At 33.5% G+C, this 19,642-nt stretch overlaps 1 protein-coding gene across 1 annotated transcript in view; it reads right to left on the reverse strand.

Annotated features, from left to right (window-relative positions):
* The window catches only part of Dscam1 (Down syndrome cell adhesion molecule 1), a 501,009-nt gene extending 484,588 nt beyond the window's left edge, over window positions 1-16,421 (reverse strand). Inside the window, exon 1 of the mRNA XM_072545256.1 lies at window positions 16,310-16,421. The gene's annotated coding sequence lies outside the window, so the exon portion shown is untranslated. The remainder of the gene's footprint in view (window positions 1-16,309) is intronic.
* Between the last annotated feature and the right edge of the window lie 3,221 nt (window positions 16,422-19,642).

Raw genomic sequence — 19,642 nt, forward strand, 5'->3', positions numbered from 1 at the left:
ATCTGGCTCTGGAAAAAGTAATACGTATATCACAAATCACAACCATTGGTTCAATATACAATAAATCATTGCAAATCCTTGCCTATGCTGATGATATCAATATTGTTGGGAGAACGGAAAATGCTGCACAAGAGGCGTATGTAGCATTAAAAGAATCGGCTACAAAAATGGGTGTAATAATAAACACCAACAAAAGGAAGTATATGAAAATAAGCACGCAACCACAAATCCTACGACCACTTGTTATAGAAAACGACGTCATCGAAGCAGTGAACGAATTTGTATACCTGGGAGCGCTCCTTAACACTGAAAATACTACCGCAGAGATAAACGGCAGAATTTATACGGCCAACAGATGTTAATTTGGGCTCAATCTCCTCCTTAAATCCACAATTATATCGAGAAATACAAAAATAAAACTCTACAAAACAATAATACGCCCAGTCCTAACATATGGTTCAGGGACCTGGACTCTAACAAAAAGTCATGAAAACATGTTAATATGTTTCTAAAGAAAAGTACTAAGGCAAATCTATGGAGCAATGAATGACAATGGAGTGTGGAGAAGACGATATAACTTCAAACTTTACAGAATATACCAGGAATACCTTTACAGAATATCGTAAAACATATTAAGATAAAACGTTTGAGGTGGATAGGGCATGTAATGCGGATGGAACAAACATGACACAGCTAGAAAAACGCTCCTTGATAGACCCATTGGCCAGAGAAGAAGAAGACCCAGAACAAGGTTCCTTGATAACATCGATGAAGACATGAGAAATATGGGAATACGTGTTTGGCGGAGGAAGGCGACGAATAGGGACGACTGGAGAGACATTCTTGAGGAGGTTAGGACCCACGTAGGGTTGCAAAGTCAGAATGATGATAATGTAGACTCTTAAGAATCCGAAGGTCTACTTGCCCCATGAATGGGGGTGGATTGATTACCATCTGAGGTACGTATTCCAAGAGGTTGCGTTGTCTTTTCTTTGTCAAAACGAGGCATTTCTTTCTTTAATTCGGAGATTACATAAGCATGAACCTTTGCTTTGCCAAACGTGCCCTTTTTATAAAGTTCAATTTCCGGAGAGCTGAATTCTTGGGAAAACTTTGCAAGCCAGTAAAAAGATCTTGTGTTTCTTTCTCAGACAATTTCCTATTAACATCATACCTTAATGGCTCATTCCAAAAAGATTCAATACAATAGTCTCACCACTTCAGAAGTCTGGAGAACTGTTCCTAATGACCAAATGAGTGCACCATAAACAAGCATCTGCTGCTGATGATCTGTCATATCTGCTTTATTAAATTGAACAACTTGATAAAAAAGGACACGTTTGGAAAAGGCTCATGTTTATAATATGGTATCCGAATTAAAGAAAGAAATGTCTCGTTTTGGTAAAGAAAAAAAAATAAGCGAAGGTATGGGATATCCGGAAAGATAACAAGGTTTTAACTATTGAGGTTGTGAACCCTATAGCGCAGAAATTAACCCCCAATCTGGGTTTGACGCTGTTTGTAGTCGCTTCAAATGGAGTCAGTTGCTACGGGTTACTAGTTTTGGTCCACCCTGATTATTTTATTTGATCAGTACCACCACCACCACCATATATGGGAGACATTCCTCTATCCGTGAGCCTTTGTTTTGAACATAGTTTTCAATTATTCAAATCAGATGTATTTGGTATTTATTCTCTTTTTACTGCAGCTACACCGCAGTGAGCTCTTTCCTTTTGATCTGCTCCAGCTCCACTGAAATATCTCTGGAAGTTTCTTTTTTGTTTCAATTATCATCCTTATCTTTCGATTTTTTAGTTCGTCGTTTATTTATTGTCTCCTTGATCCTAATATTGAATTAATTACAACAAAAATATATAAAAAAACCGAGCACACTAGAGGTCAACGATACAAATTCTTAATTGAAGTATACTAAATAAAAAATTGTTTACTTAATCATTTAATTTCCGCTGAATTCACAATCAGAACTGAATACATTGTCCTAAAATGATTCATTGTATGAAGCAAATAATGCAGCAAGCATATTATAACAAATTCTTTTGCAGACAATTTAAAAGATGATCTAACGCTTTTACAGAATCACACTCACATTTTGTGGAACTGTGTTCGGCATTAAATATTCAGAATCATTAATATTAACAGCGTAAAACTATATATACATATTTAAGTACATAATTTGTCAATTTAATTAATTTTTGGTATTAATTTCTATTTTGTTGTAACAAATATCCCGATATGAAAGAGGTAATAAAACAACACAGAAAATATACAGTGTATATCAGACAAACGAAAAACGATTACAATAAATACAGACACGTCGATTTATATTTTTAGTTACGATTTTTTTTTTCAACAAAAACTTGGTATACAGAGTGTATCATGTAACCATACTGGTTAGCATGGTTTCCAGCCTGGTTGTTCAACTTAATGAGCTTAATAAAACGACCACAAGAGCCCTCTTGGATCAAAAATTTTCCCATCTAAGATTCTTTTGTACATTGTGTGCTTCCCAAGCTTAAAATATTTAAATGAAAAAATTACCAATTTATCAAAAAATCAAATACCTTTAGAGAACTTTGAAGCCGTAATTCAACTAACTAAAAAGCTAACTGATAATTTGCCTGTTTTCATTGATACCTACGATTTATTAACTAAAAATGGGCCCAAACCATTGAACTATCTTACAAAAAAACATTGACGAGATCCATAAAATAAAAGTAACCTCCTAAATCCTGACTTCTTCTTTTTAAAGTGCCTATCCGTTACGGATCTTGGCGATCATCACGGCTATCTTTACTTTGTTTATTGCAGCGCGGAACAGTTCAGTGGTAGTCGTGTTATACCACTTTCGTAAATTTTGAAGCCAGGAAATGCGTCTTCTTCCCGGTCCTCTCTAAGAATTTACTTTTCCTTGGAGAATAAGCTGGAGAAGGCTGTAACGTTCTTGATTTCTCATTACATGTCCTAGATATTCCAACTTTTTAGTTTTGACGGTCATGAGAATTTTACATTATTTCCCCATTCTACGCAGGACCTCCACATTAGTAACTCTGTCAACCACGGATATACGTAAGATGCGCCTATAACACCACATTTCGAAAGCTTCGAGCCGATTCATAGATGCAACAGTCGGTGTCCATGCTTCCATTCCGTAGAGCAGAACTGTGAATATGTAGCAGTTCAATAGACGGCATTTTGTTTTTAATGATATGTCTCGACTGTTGAAAATGGTTCTCATTCTAACGAATGCTGCTTTTACTTTTATTATTCGCTGTTTAATTTCTGTTGAGTGGTCCCATTGGCTATTTAAATTGGTGCCTACATATGTATATTGCTCGACTCTTTCGATATTCTGTTGGTTGATTGTAAGTTGAGCGTTTATTATTGGTTTTTTACTAATTGTCATAAATTTGGTTTTCTTTATGTTAAGAGCTAGTCCGAATCTGTTGCTGACTTCTGTAATGCGATTTGTTAATATCTGTAAGTCATTCAGATTATCGGCAAAAACTATAGTGTCATCTGCATATCTAATGTTATTCAACCATTCACCGTTTATTAGTATTCCTTTCGCACAACCGTCTAAAGCTTCCTTAAATACCCATTCAGAATAAATATTGAACAACAACGTCATACTCCACGTTCTATTGCAATTTTATCAGTTAACTGGTCTTCTATCTTGATAATTCTAAGATCTTTGTTGTCAAGATCTAAGATCTAAATCCTGACAATGTTTTAAAATCTATAAGGCAAATGGAACAAGATATTTTCAATATATCGTCAGTTCTTTTCGGCTGTTCTGAGGACACTATCAAGGTTCAAATCCAAGACTCAAAATCAACTGAGATTAAGATGGGGATAGAAAGACTAGACTCTCTTCAAACATCAGTGAAATATCTAATCAAATGGGTAATCTTACCAACAAATTATCTACTATACAAACGAAAAAAGAAGTATTGAAGAAAAATACATTTTATGCTACCTCAGGTACCAAAAGTGAAGTACCTCAACATTTCGAATCAACAGAGAAAACGTCAAAAATTACAGAAGATAAATGCCATTATATAGTTATTACCAACTTAACCCCAATTTATACCCCTATACATGTTGTTCACTTTATTAAGCTGATCTTGCTGCTTTTAGGTCCTTTCTAACTTCGGAAAGAATTATTCACCTGCAAAAATCAAACCTACTATTAGGAAGTCACCCAAACTACTATTCAGCTGCCTCTCCAAAACGAATTTTTTTGATAATACGACGTTTTCTGTGGGACTATAAAACCTCAAATTGTTTTAGTGATGACAACTTTAGCATGGTCCTGATTAATATTCGTTCTGTAAGATATAAAACAGATGAATTATTTTTGTTTCTAGAGGAATTAGGATTTCCCCCGATAGTTGCGGTTACCGATCACTGACTTGAAGTTAACGAACCTTTTTTTGTAAAAAAATATACCACAATTGCTAGGAATGATCGTCCAAATTCAGCTCATAGTGGCATCCTAATTCTTTCTACAAAATAATGATTTCTTTCCTATAACAAAATATGACTTTCTGTTGAATGAATCCTTTTTTGAGTTTTCATTGGTTTATAACAAGAATCTTAATCTATAGTTCGTCCCAAACCCTTCTTTCAGTGCGTCATAGTTGATCGACCTCTCTCTAACACATTAAGCTAGAGGTGACAGAAAAAAACTTAGAAAATTATTTATCCTAAAGCTAATTCTACTTATGGATGTATAATTGGTCGCTAACGAAAACAGATGAAGAATGAAAACAGTCTATGAGAACGGAATATGGAGGCGTAGATATAACTTTGAACTGCAGAATATCTACAAGCATACGTTTGGTGGTAAAGATATTACCACTATAATTAACAGCGCAACGTGGATAGACGGGGTAACACAAGATGCCGAGAAGATCGGAGTTCTGACCATGAAGCACTATATACCAAGTTTAATAGTCCTTAACAAACAATCCTCAAAAACCCAACGTTTAGGTAGGATTTTTTCCGCTCAGAACTTCCGTAAATTCCAAAATGTGTGCGTGACTTCTGGGTGGCACTTTCCCTCTGTGGACTATAATTTCAGTGATTTTTTAGATAGGCTTGTCTGGATTTTCAATAAGGCATTTCCTTTAATTACAATTAAGTTAAAACATCACAAACCCTGGACTACCAAAGGTATCCGCATATCAGCCAAGAATATGCGTTCACTACTGTACGTCAAGAAATTTACTACCAACGTCTTTGTCACTGAATATATCTAAAAAGATACAGAGGTACAGAGGAAACTATCTAAAACTTATCAAAACAGCTAAAAAAATGTACTATCAGAATCGCCTGGGAAGCTCTAAAAACGTTGCAAGAGAAACTTGGTCTAAAATAAACGATCTTCGAAATAAAACTAACACAGCTCAAACATTTTCTCTTTCAAACCCTGAATATCTAAATGAATACTTCGTTGATGTGAGTAAAAATATAACATCAACTATTTTGCCACAACAAGATCCTATTTCCTATCTCCCCAATTCAAAAAAGATCTCGAATTCATTGTTTAGTACTGTTGTAGTACTGATGGACTATCCATAAAAATGTTCGTATATCTCCCAAATAATGTGTTGGAGGTCCTGGTCTCATTAATTAACGATTTCTTTGAAAACGGTTTATTTCCAGAGTGCCTAAAGACAGCCATTATTATTCCTCTTCATAAGGGTGGTGAAAAATCTAATATCTGCAACTATAGACCTATTGCCTTACTACCGGTCCTATCCAAAATTATTGCGAGACTTATAAAAGCCTGATTTATGTCCTTTCTCGATGAAAACAACATTTTATCACAAAGTCAGTTCGGCTTTTTATCTAATAAATGTATAAGTGATGTAATGTTTTCTGTAGGTACTACAGGAGGTCTATCAAGAAATAAACAATAATCTTTACGTTGTCACTGTTTTTTTGACTATGCCAAAGCTTTTGATTGTGTAAATCACGACATTTTGATAAAAAAACTAAATTTCTACGGAATTCGAGGTATTTCTTTGAATTGGTTCTAATCTTACTCGAGGAATAGGAAACAACTAGTTAGAGCAAATAATACTAACTCTAGTCACAAAAGCATTGTATGTGGGGTACCACAAGGTTCAGTATTGAGTCTTCTACTTTTCCTTATCTTTATAAAATTTCTCTTTTTGCTGATGATACCAGTATTACCTGGAGGAACTCTAATATTGCAACTCTTCATACAACTATTAATTATAACTTCTGATCTACTTAAAATAAAAACCTGGTCCGACTCTAATTTACTCTCTTTTAACGTGGATAAGACATGAATTATCCTATAAAGAAGCTCTTCAACCTTCTTAATAACATCCAGATCAGTATCGTTGATTCTGTAAAATTTCTGGGTATTTTTATAGACAACAACCTTAAATGGCCCCTTCATATCGATTTGTTAAGTAAGAAACTATCCTCAACCTGCTATGCAATAAGATCTGTTTCGAAGTAAATCAATTAAGCATTTTCTAAAATAACATATTTTCCGTTATTCGAGTCTCATCTTCAATATGGTCTTCTTTTTGGGGTTCTAGTACAGCTGCTCAATCTGATGTTATTTTTAAATTACAAAAAAGAGCAATATGGTATCTTTTTTGCCTCAGTAGAATAATACATTGTAGAAGCTACTTCAAAAGTCACGGTATTTTAACGCTTCCCTCTATATATTCTAGAAACTGTTTGCTTAATCTTAAACACCTACATATTTTTCCAGCAAGACCTAACCATGACTACTCCACCAGAAATTCAACCTTTGATGTGTATTTACCGATCCCATCCACTCGGAAATCGTTCTCAAAATACAAACATTAATGTTTGTATTTTGAGAACGATTTCCGAAGTGGAAATTGAAACGTCAATAAACGTATTTTAACCTTTAATTGTGGCTTATTCCCATTTAAATAGTAATTAATTTAAAATGCCACAAGAAAATAGCTTCAGAACAATATTCTTTCCTTAAGTTTCGAAAATTGACAAAAGCCTATCTATGTATCTGAAAGACCAAATTATTATTCAGTGGAAGAGTTTCTTACCGAATAACTAAGAAATCACAGTACGTTCAGGTACAAGTAACTTAAGTATTTTTATATATATTTGGGTATAACATGCAGCAACTTAAACTTATTATTTCGTAAGGTTTTATTATGCAATTTGCAATTTAGTTAAATTTTGTCAGTTTGTTTTGTTATTTTATTATCTTTTATTTTGTGATATTGACGATTTTTGTAATTTTAGTACATACATTTTAAATTGTTATTGTTATTTTTTTGACTTTTTGTAAGCTTTGTCCATAAAATTGTACAATTTTCAGTGACAATAAAGCATATTGTTATTCTCTATTCTATGCTATAACTTCTACCAACTTACTAGTTTACACTGATAACATTATGAACGCATTGTAAAACAGTTTTCAGGTGCATTCCATTTATGCTGACTTGTCTAAAGCATTAAACAAGGTAGATTATTGCATTTTATTACTTAAATAAACTGGAATTTTTTTAGGTTATCTGGTTGAAAAGTTATATAAGGCCGGTTATTTGTGTGTCTAACTGAACGGCTTTACTTCAACTGAAGATTTTCCAAGCTGTGGAGGGCCCTAAGGTTCCCCTAAGGGTTATAAAAAGCATCGGACAGCTTTGCGAACTGGTATGTTAATAACAAATTAATTATTAATCGTGAAAAAAATCTTGAAATCTGCCAAAACGATTCATTTTGACAGATTTCAAGTCCAGATGTCAATTTGAAAATCCAGTAATATTCACTTCAATCGTTACGAAGTGTATCATAAACTATTTATATGACTTCAATAATAATACTGACACATATCACAACTATGGAACTATGAATATAAAACAATAATTAAATTGCTCAGTTTACATGAGCAAAATTATCGCAGTTCGATAAGCAAAAAATTAAAATAAGATTCATCAACACTTCAGCACGTCAATAATTTGTTTACTGAGAATTGCAGAAGGCTATCAACAATTTGTCTGATAAAAAATTACTGTGGAGGATCAAATTATACGAGTCACCTGGTAAAATTGATTCTTTTGTTTAAGAAAACAACAATAATTTTTGGTTTTTTAATAACAGGAGTAGCAGAGAATTTTAAAAAATGTTTAGTTTATTATTTTCAATATTTTCTTGTCATTATTAATTGTTAGAATGTCGTGTCCACTTCCTCTTTATTAAAAATCATATCCAAATAGTTACTTAAAATTCCAACCGACAAACATCCTACATAGACAGGTAGTATACCAAATAGATATTACGTCTTTTTTAAACAGTAAATAAACACCTGGCCTTGTCTTTTTACATCTTTCACTCAGGTCCAAAAAGGCAGGTGGTAGTATCGAATCAAGATTTATGAAAAGAACATCTGCCACGCTGATGCTCTGTACCATTCTGATTTCTACCGAAAAGAGATGAGAAGATAGGACTCAGTAGTTGGGCTCTCACGTTTGTGTCCGAATTGGTCTATTTAAAATAGGCCAGTCTTGGCGGTCACACTATTTACTTGTTGGGAAGTTTTTTATGGAATTGGATATTTTAATATTGTTACCATTGGTTCGTTATAGGTGGATATTTTATATATTTTAGATCCTATATATTATTTTGTGCAATTGTACTTTAAACTACAATAGTGTGCCTACAAGATCACAACAGATAAAGAAAAGAAAAAGGTTAGGGACAATATACGTAATGTGTTAAAAAAATTGTAACTTTAACGTTGACGTAACTCTGAAGACAAAATGTCTGATTGTATAAAAATTGAAACCAAGGAGTCTGAATCTCCTTTTAATAGAAGTAAAAAAACAAAAACATCAAAGTGGGAGACATATAAATAAGAGTGTGAAGATTTCGATGACAATGTTCATATTAAAGCGTTGCTAGGAGAAACTGTTAAATAACTTAAAGAAATAAGAAAAGACAATAGAGAATATAATGAAGAATTAAGACAAATAAAAAGATAGAAATTTAAAGAAAACAGAAATAAAAGGAACAACTCATTTTAGTTAAGGCGAAAAATGGGCTTAAAGGTTTGAAAAATATTGTTCTTCTTCTTACTTCTTATGTAGGCTTTACAGCCTGTTTCTTCTTCAATATTAGCCTCCTAAATTGTTTAAATAATCGCACCATCTTTTTCTTGGTCTGCCAATACTCCTTCGTCCATTTGGTGGCCTATCTCGTACTATCCTATCCTCTGCCATTCTACTAATGTGTTCGTTCCACTCCTGTTTCCGTTTTGTCACCTATCCATTTATGTCTTCTATATTACATGTTTTCGCTTCTCTCCCTATCCAATAAACTTTTCCCTGATATTCGTCGGAGTATTTCCATCTCTGTTGTTTCTAGTAGTTGTCTCGTTTTAGATGTGTCAGGTCTTGTCTCTACCGTGTATGTTAATACAGGTCTAATTGCTGCTTTAAAGATTGTTGTTTTTGTGTCTTGTCTTAGGTGTTTGTTCTTCCAGATTGTGTCATTAAGAGATCCCGCTGCTTTACTTGCTTTTAAGCTTTGTTGTCGTACTTCTGCTTCAACATCTCCGTAACTAGTTTCGATTTCGATTTTACATCGTAGTGGGTAAGTATTTAGATGTTGGCATACATTTGGTTTTTTCTGCTGATATTATTATATTGTATTTCTTGGCTGTTGTATTGAAGATGTGTGTTAATCTTTGGAGCTCGTTTTCTATCTCGGCGATTAATGCGGCGTTGTCTGCATAACAGAATATTGGGATTTATTTGTTCCTCATTCTGTAACCATGACCTTTACGTATTGCCTGTATTATTTCGTCCATTATATTAATCTCTTTAATATAAGAGTGGGCTTAACGAGTCACCCTGTCTGACTCCGCTTTGTACTGGTATACACTGTGTTAGTTTTCCATTTATCTTTGCCTGTATTCGATTATGGAAGTAGATGTTTTCGATGGTTCGTATAATATTGATTGTTATGTTTCTTTTATACAGTAGGAGTGGAAAAAAAGTATGCAAAAAAGGCTCAAGTCTATAAAAGAAAAAAATATTCATAAATGATAACATTACACTCGAAGAAAGAAATGTGAGGAAAGATACAACAAAAAAATGCAAGGAACTTGGAACAAGGAAAAAAAAAGTTCATAGTGAATGGAGAGGAATGGGTATGAAGAAAGAAAGTAATTTTTAAATAGACTGGGATGCAGCAATCGGGGAACGGAGACAGAACAACAGGAAGAACAACGAGACAACTTGTGGCAGTGTATAAGAACTATGGTAAAGGTAAGCAAAAACTGGAAATAACATATTGGAAATAGGGGCTTGGAATATCAGAACAATGTAAGTAAGTTTTTGCACTTTAACGGACAATTCCATAGAAATATAATTGATATTTTAGTAATACAAGAAATAAGAGAAAGAAATACAAATGAAAATTTGGGAATGTATTTTAATGAACACAGTTTGTACAAAATCAAACTTGGAATAAGTTTTATTATAGCAAAAAAAAATGGAACAAGTTAACATTAAGTTTTAAAACGACTTAGTAATGAGTGTTAGTTACTATAAAATAAAAGAAAAATAAAGAACACAAGGAGAAAAAGGATAAATGTTATTCAAATCCGGAAAATATATTCTAAACACTCTGAAGTTTGATGTGATAACAGCTTTAGAAGTCGCAAATTCAAATACAATACCGACTGAACCGATAATAGGAAAATGCAGCGCACAATAAAATGACCAATAGAAATTGAGGAAGATCACTTTGCACTAGAACAAAAATTAAGGAGTACAGATACACAAGAATGTACATGTAGGAACTTGGATCTCACCTAATGGAAACACAATTAATCAGATAAAACTAATTATTAATAAAAGAGCACTTTAAACAAAATGTAACTTATTGGAGGGTATACGACCCCTTCCCATATCAGTTGGCCCACCTATGGAATTTGCAGTTTATGTCGATTACCATAAACAAATTATACTCTGCATGTTTTTATAGCAGGCGTAGGTATACTTGTCCATAAAAAATTATATCTCCGAAAGTATAATACATAATATGAACGTCACAATGGACTACCAAAAATTAAATGTCATATCTATCTATAGCCCCCAGGACTGCAAACCTAGAGAGTAACCAGAGGCATTCTACGAACAATTGCAAACCATCCTGGATGAAATACCTCATGAAAAACCCTTAATTCTTATGGGTCACTTTAATGCACGAATCGGAAATGAAATAGTTCCAGGAGTAAAACAAAGCTTTAATGAAAACCATGTCAACGCAAATGGAGAACTTATGGTTAATCTCTGTGCTTTTAACGAACTGAGAATCAATAATACATTTTTCGACCATAAGCTCCAGTATAAATATACATTTGAAAAATCCAGGGGGCACAAATCTATGATTGATTTTATAGTCACTAATAGAAAAATTCACCCAAAGCAGATTTTAGATATCCGAACTGTAAACTTAGTACTAGCAAAAATAAGAATGAAAATAACACCAAAACATTTTCTACAGAAAATCACAGAGGAAAAATTCAATGTAGAATCACTGTGGAACAACTCTACAAGAGAAATGTACCAAAGGAGGCTAGCACAGAAGATACAGCTGAAACAAATAGACGACATCGAAGATATAAACACGAGCTGCGAGAAAATTCAAAACAACATTGAAGAAGTAGCAGCACAAGCTCTAGGAAAACGTTAAGTTATACTGAACAAAAGAAACAACAACAATATACCATGGTTCAAAAAAGAAATAAAAGAGAAATGTAAAGAGAAACGAGAGGCCTACACGAAGTACAAAACATCAAATACTCCAGAATCAAGAGACACCTATAGAATACGAAATGAAACAAAGCAGTTGGTAAGAAGAACAAAAAATGAACACTGGGAACAATTTACAAAAAGGATGGAAAGCGGCTTCTAGGTAACTGTTTAAAAGAAATAAAAATAATAATCAACACAATAACGTACCTGAATTAAGACACGAAATAGAAATCAGTTCTCAGGAAATAGAGATAGGGGTAAATTCACTTTCACCAGGACCAGACAGAATAACTAACGAGTTTCTAAAACACGGAGGAGAAAGTATAACCCTAGAGATGACAAAACTTATATTAGAGCATAATGATACCAATGTTCAAGAAAGGAAATAAAGAAGACCCCAACAATTATAGAGGAATAAATTTACTGAACACTTGAGCTTACCACAAAAGTCCTAACCAACAAAATCAATAAAATAACAACTTTATCAGATGAACAATAAGGATTCAGATCCGGAAGATCATGCGTAGACGCCGTATTTGTACTAAGACAAATCACAGAAAAGGCCATGGAGTACAATAAACCAGCATACCTATGTTTTCAGAGCTGTAAAAGATACTTTTTAAAAGTATCTAGATACTTTTAAGATACTTGAGGTAAAAAGTATCTTAAGATACTTTTTTGTGAAAGTATCTAAAGATACAAAATACCGGAAAAGTATTTAGAGTAAAAATATCTTAGATACTTTCAAGTATCTAAGATACTTTTGAGTATCTAAGATACTTTTAAGTATCTAAGATACTTTTTAAGTATGTAAGATACTTTTATGTATCAAAGATACTTAGATGCTTTTCTAGTATCTAAGATACTTAGATACTTTTGTAGTAACTAAGATACTTTTAGGGTATAATATAAAGGTACTCGGTACTCTACTACTCTACAGTGGATTGTCGATACTTTTGTTTTAAAAACATCATTTTAACCCTTTAAATTATCATACAATTTTAGTTTAAGCCAGCAGGTACTTTGAAATGGTATACTTTGGGCTTTGGGGTAGATAAGAAATAAAAGACGTTAAGTTATTACAAACTAATAACTATGTATTGAAAACAAAAATCCAACATTAAATTTTCAAAACAATATAAAATAAACATAAATTCGTGTGTTAAAAACAGCATAAGATGCATTATGCATTAAAAACAGAACATTCAACAGAATTAAATTTTTAAACACAATAGGATAGGATATAAAAAATAGTAACATTTTGGTAGCTAATAACTAGTTAGTATAACCACTAGCTTTTAGTAAAACTAAATTTTCAAAAGAATGATCAGACAAGGCATGACTTCGGGGTGAATTAATAAAAGTTGCAAAAAAAAACATTCTTTCAACAGCTGCATCATTTTCGATATTCCTGATTCCTCGAAATGCAGTAAGCCAACGTGTTTTAAATAAAGGATTAGTAACTGCAGTAATTATTGCAGATTGGTTAGTCAACTTAAGAAGTTTTTCAAATCTGGAGTTTAACGATACTGTCAGAGCGTTCAAAATAGGTTCCACATATTTAAACTTATTGGTTTTAAGCTTTTCAATTTTAACAAACAAGCTTACGATTGATGGTAGAAGGAAACCGTAGTACATATTTTGTTCCCCTTGAAGAATGTCAAGTGCCAAAGCAAACGGTTTTAGTATTTGGCATAATTCTGCTAAATAATTTAGATCAGTATCTCTTAGCAGTATCTCTGATAATGCTGCGGGCCGGCGGGCGGGATGCAAAGAACAATACACATCGTCTCTACCGCTACGGCCGGCGCGACAGGTCGAAGCTTGTCGGACCATGAAAAGTATCTATTTCTCAGGTCCTGAGTAAATATCTAAGATACTTTTTTGTATCTAAGATACTTTTTTGTATCTAAGATACTTTTAGTATCTAAAGATACTTTTAAAGATAAAAGATACTAGATACTTTTAAGAAGTATCTAAAGTAAAAGTAACTTTTAAATGAACCAAAAAGTATCTTAAATAAAAGTATCTAAGATACTTTTAGTATCTTAGATACTTTTTTTATCTTTTTACTAAAGATACTTTCAGCTCTGTGTTTTATAGACCTGATAAAGGCTTTCGATCGCATTCAAGTCAAAGACGTCTTACACCTACTGTATAAAAGGAACATACCAATCAATACTATATACAAACCATCGAAAACATCTACTTCCATAATCGAATACAGGCAAAGATAAATGGAAAACTAACACAGTGTATACCAGTACAAAGCGGAGTCGGACAGGGTGACTCGTTAAGCCCACTTCTCTTTAATATAATAATGGACGAAATAATAGAAGCAGTACGTAAAGGTCATGGTTACAGAATGTGGAACAAAGAAATCCAAATATTATGAAAGATTAACACACATCTTCAATACAACAGCCAAGAAATACAATATGATAAGTAATATCAGCAGAAAAAACCAAATGTACGACACTAAATCTAAATACCCACTACGATGTAAAATCGACATTGACGGGAAAATAATAAAGCATGAAGCAAGGTTTAGATATCTGGGAATAGATATAACTAGTTACGGAGATGTTGGAAAAAGTACGACAACAAAGCTTAAAAGCAAGTAAAGCGGCGGGATCTCTTAATGACACAATTTGGAAGAACAAACACCTAAGACAAGACACAAAAATAAGAATCTATAAAGCAGCAATTAGACCTATATTAACATACACGAAGGAAACATGACCTGACACATCTAAAACGAGACGACTACTAGAAACAAAAGAGATGAAAATACTCCGACGAATATCAGGGAAAAGTCTGTTGGATAGGCAGAGAAGCGGAAACATAAGAGGAGTATGCAATACAGAAGACATAAATGGATGGGTGACAAAACGGATACAGGAGTGGAACGAACACATTAGTAGCATTGCAGAGGATAGAATAGGATGAATAGCACGAGATAAGTCACCAAATGGACGAAGAAGTATTGGTAGACTAAGAAAAAGCTGGTGCAATAATTTAAACAATTTAGGAGACTAATATTGAAGAGGAAACACACTTTAAAGCCTATATACAAGAAGGAAGAAGAAGAAGAAGAAGCTTAAATGATAAATATAAATTCAATGTATCTGCTTTAACATTAATTTTTTTTTAACGTATGAATCTGTCCCTTTTTGATTCTCCTAAACTGGCCCATCATTTTCATACCTTTTAAGTTACTCCATGGGTTTGAAGTATTATTTTTATGTAAAAACTGTGGACTCCGAAAAATAATATCTAAAACTGCATTTCAACAGAAGAGGATAATATTTTGAGTGATTTCAGTTTGACCACTTTGCATTTGCATTTGTAATGAGCTGTTACTTACAAACAAATAAAGTATAGTTAAAGGGAAACTTCATTGGAAGTTCTTTCTACATGACCATTTTGTAATAGACATACATTTGACTTATTGTTCCAATGGAAAGAACAAATTGATAATTGATAAATGCGGTTAAAAATAAAAAAAAACTTTTTGCTGCACAATATTTCAGCTGTTTATTATTGGTATCCCAACTTCACCTGCAGCTTTTCTGTTCTTCAACTTCTTCGTTTCTGGTTATTTCTAGTGTTTCTAATATAATTTGTTGTTCCTCTGCATACAGCTTCTTTAGTCAATGTATCCTTTTCTGTATTTCGGGTCTACTAGTTTATTCACTTTCGTTTTTTGGTCTATTATAAAGCCCCATAAAGAACTAGGTGAAGGAAATGAAATGATGGATGCCAAAAAGTGAGAATGAAGGTTTATTCAGGACAAAAATAAAACAAAAAATGAGTTGGAATATGAAAGGGAGTCTTATTACAATTTGGAGAAATATAATTGACGGACAAATAGACTAAATATAGAAACTGAAAGTTGATTCGAATAGATGCCTGAAATATACAAACGAATGCTACAATTTTCATAATTGTTCAATATTTTAATAGTAATATAATTCAATACCTTTCCATTCAATCAAAAACAACCTTTGTCAAAATTTCTTTAGATTAAAATCGTCCAAGAACTAACCTATAGATGTGTAGGCATGCATGATTTGCTTAAGCTATAAGCTCAAGCTCCTTTTAAGAAACAATAATAGTTACTTCCTTGGGGGAACTTATTCCATTCTTCAAGTGTGCGACATGAATGTAAAGTAAGTATTTCGTCTATACAGGAAATAACACATTAAAATTACAAAAAGAAATATAAAAACAACCCTATCAATAAAATGTTTACAGTTTGGAGACAACTCTTTGTGATAGTTATTGTTTAAATTATTAATAATTAATGGTCTACTTAATGTGTGAATCTGTCGATGAAAAACGTGTATCCTAGGCCTACTAAGGCCTCTGGTTTTCCAAATATTGACAATCCCCAAAGACCGGCGTGGGAGGCTTACACAGAATTACTCCAGGTTCACTGATCTTTCAGCCAAATGCTCACATAAACACAAACTGAAATTGCCTACCTAAATATATCACTAAGAAATTAGCGCACTAATATCACTAATTTTCGCAAAAAACAGCAACAATCACTAAAGACCAGCCCGAGTGACTGAAGAGTTGACGCATACACCCGCACAACACTAACTGACTAAAACATCAAAATCGTGACAAACTCAACGCAATTAGAGGTGTGTTGTTATTTGTGCAACGGTTTTTTTCACTGTTTTGTATACTTTAAAAACACAACCAAATATTTACAAACAATGGGTATGTTTGACTTTTTTATCAAACGTAATTATACACCGAAAATAGTCAACAATTTTAAACCTGTTAATGGATGGATTTATGAATGATTTTAAAATGTTACTTTTGCTCAAAATTAGTTGGATAAATGAAAAATTTAACAATAATAGAAATATAATATAAATGATAAGGGTCCGTATTGCTTCTGCTTAGTTTGATCTGGTACTTTGTGAATGTACCATTCATCTACTTTATCTCTGAAGATGGTTTTGTCTGTGACGTCAGTTTTGGTTATATTTGTGCTTTTGGAGTTTTTCGAATTTCAATTAACGAGGGTGTCGGTGTTGTTTGAGTGAAGTTTAGCCTATTTCTTGTGTGGTAGTCGTTTTAGGTGTCATACGCCTTTTCCTGATGTCAATTTCTGTTCAACTGTTTTGTTCGATTGTACCAGTCATCTACTTGTAGACCCCTATCTTCCATTGCAACTTTTACTTCTTGTCTCCACGATCTTCTTGGTCTTCCCTTTTTCCTGCGGTTGGTGGGGATCCACTGTAACATTCTCTTTGGCCATCGTTGATTACTCATCCTTTCTACATGGCCATACCATTTCAGCCTTTTGCATTCTATAGTTTCCAGGACGTCAATGTCTATGCCCATACGCTCTCTGATTTCAGTATTCCTTACTCTATCTCTTCTAGTGAGTTGGCAATATCTTCTCCAATAATTCATTTCCATTGTTTTTATTTTGGATGCATCATTTTTATTTATTACTATTCAGTTGACGTATTGCTGAATTTCCTTGACCAATTCTAGTAGCTATTTCTTTTGTATTCCGACCATTGTTTGTAATTTTTACACCGAGATATTTATAGCTATCAGTATTTTGAATTTGTTTGCTTCCTAGTTCTAAGTGCTTTCCTTCACCTCCCACTACTACGTACTCTGTTTTTGATGGATTAATTGATAAGCCCCACTTACTATATTCTTCATCTATTTTTCGTAACATGTAGTAGATATCATCTTGATCTTCTGCAAGTATTACTTGGTCATCAGCAAAATGCAAGCTGTACAGTGTATGGTCTCCAATTTTAACACCCATAGGTTCACATTTTCTTTTCCAAATATCCAAAACCCCCTCCACATAAATCTTAAAGAGTGTAGGTGCAATGCAGCAGCCTTGGCGAAGTCCTTTGATCACTTTTATCTTTTTTGTCACTTTTTGTCCAATCTTTATTACACTCGTCATATCATCGTACAACTCCCTTACAGCATTAATGTAAATCGGTGGAATATTCTTGTCTTCTAGCACCTGCCATAGCTTGGCTAATGGGACACTGTCATACGCTTTTTGAAGATCAATAAATACCATGTGTGTCTCCATATTATGTTCCAAACGCTTTTCTATTGTTTGTTTTAGGCAGAACACATTGTCTATACAAGAACGACCAGTACGAAAGCCACTCTGATCTTCAGCGTCTTCCCAGCCATCTTCAATTCCAACTTCAGTTTGACTACATAACACCGATGATTTTTCTGATAATTTTTTTGGTCAGTTGGTCTTTTGATCTTTTGCAGTCGGTAATTTTGCGATGTCCCTTCTTTCCCTATAGGTTCAATAAATTCCCCAAATCTATTTAAAATTCAGCGCTCTGTTAATTTCTCCGTATTTTGTTTCTAATTTATTGATAGAGTTAAAGCCAGGTACAAAGACCAAGTTGCCATTTAATGCTGATAACTTTATTACTAGTAGACCAAGTAAGCGAAGATATCGTTTACAACATCTTTATGTATAACATTTTACTGCTCTGTTGTGTTAGTCAGCGGTGCTCAACAAGTTTTTTGTCTTCTTCTTCCTCTTTATAAGCAATTCTGTTTGTTCACTGGCGGGTTAATACCTCTATAGAAGGTTTTGACGACACGGGTGTGGTTATTACATTTTTTTTTTCTATTTTGTGTCCACTCATTTATAAACTGTACGTTACATTTTCTTATGTCTTCACTTCTCTTTCGATCTGTCAGCGTATTTCCTGTAATTCTTCTCAGTACTCTCATCTCTGCCGTTTCCAGTAGCCTTTACGTTGTGGCTGTGTCATCTTGTCAGTCTATTTGCTTTTTGTACTTGATCTCTCACTTCTTTGTCCAGGTCTCCATAGCTAGACAGTATAATTCCCAGGTATTTTATTTCCATTACTTGTTCAATGCTGATGCGATCCGTTTCTATTTTACATCTGGTTGGTTCTTTGCTGAATACTATTCTTTAGTTTTCTGAGACGAGATTGTCATGTTAAATTCTTTTGCTCTTATGTTAAATCTGTGGACCAGTCTTTGCAGACTATCTTCATCTTGGACTATCAATATTGCGTCGTCTGCATAACAGAGTATTTTCATTTGTTTGTTTCCCATTCTATATCCTCTTCCTTTGTTAACGCTTTTGATGATTTCATCTATGATCAAATTGAAGAGCATGGGGCCCAATGAATCCCCGAATAAGTTATTTTGTGAACAAGGGAATTTATTGCTGTAACTCTTCAAGTGAAACCACAGGTTCCGGCATTTAGTTAGCGTACTTACGCGAGCGCGTAATGGTGCGAAGTTACCATCTGTAGGATTATGACTAAACGCTTCTAAGGTCCCATTATTTCTAATCAAGGGTGGAAACAGTATGTCTTGGAGTTCTGAAGGTGACAAGTGGTAAGCCTCGAATGTGTGTGTCTAAGCCTCTAAACCAGACAGGGTGTTGTGGTATTGCAGCATCATCAAAGAGAGTTCATATTATTGTGGATTGATTTTACCAATATAAAAAAAGGTTTAGAAATTCTAACACCTCAACAAAAACATATCCAGGTGCAGATGTCTTCCCAAATCATAGTCTATTGGTTGTAAATATCAACATACGACTCAAAATAATTCATGAGAAAATGAGGGCCTAGATAGATCTAAAACTACGAAAAGAAAATGACATCCAGAAAAAAAGTAAAAAACGGAGAATAATAAGAATTTTGCGAAAATAGTTGAAGACACTATTAGAGGCATAGAAGAACAGTGGAACGAAATGAAGACATCTATTATTAAAATTTCGCATGAATATCTAAAATCAAAAAGAGAAAAGAAGC

This window comes from Diabrotica undecimpunctata, chromosome 9 (genome assembly GCF_040954645.1).
Source record: "Diabrotica undecimpunctata isolate CICGRU chromosome 9, icDiaUnde3, whole genome shotgun sequence".
Lineage (NCBI taxonomy): Eukaryota > Metazoa > Arthropoda > Insecta > Coleoptera > Chrysomelidae > Diabrotica > Diabrotica undecimpunctata.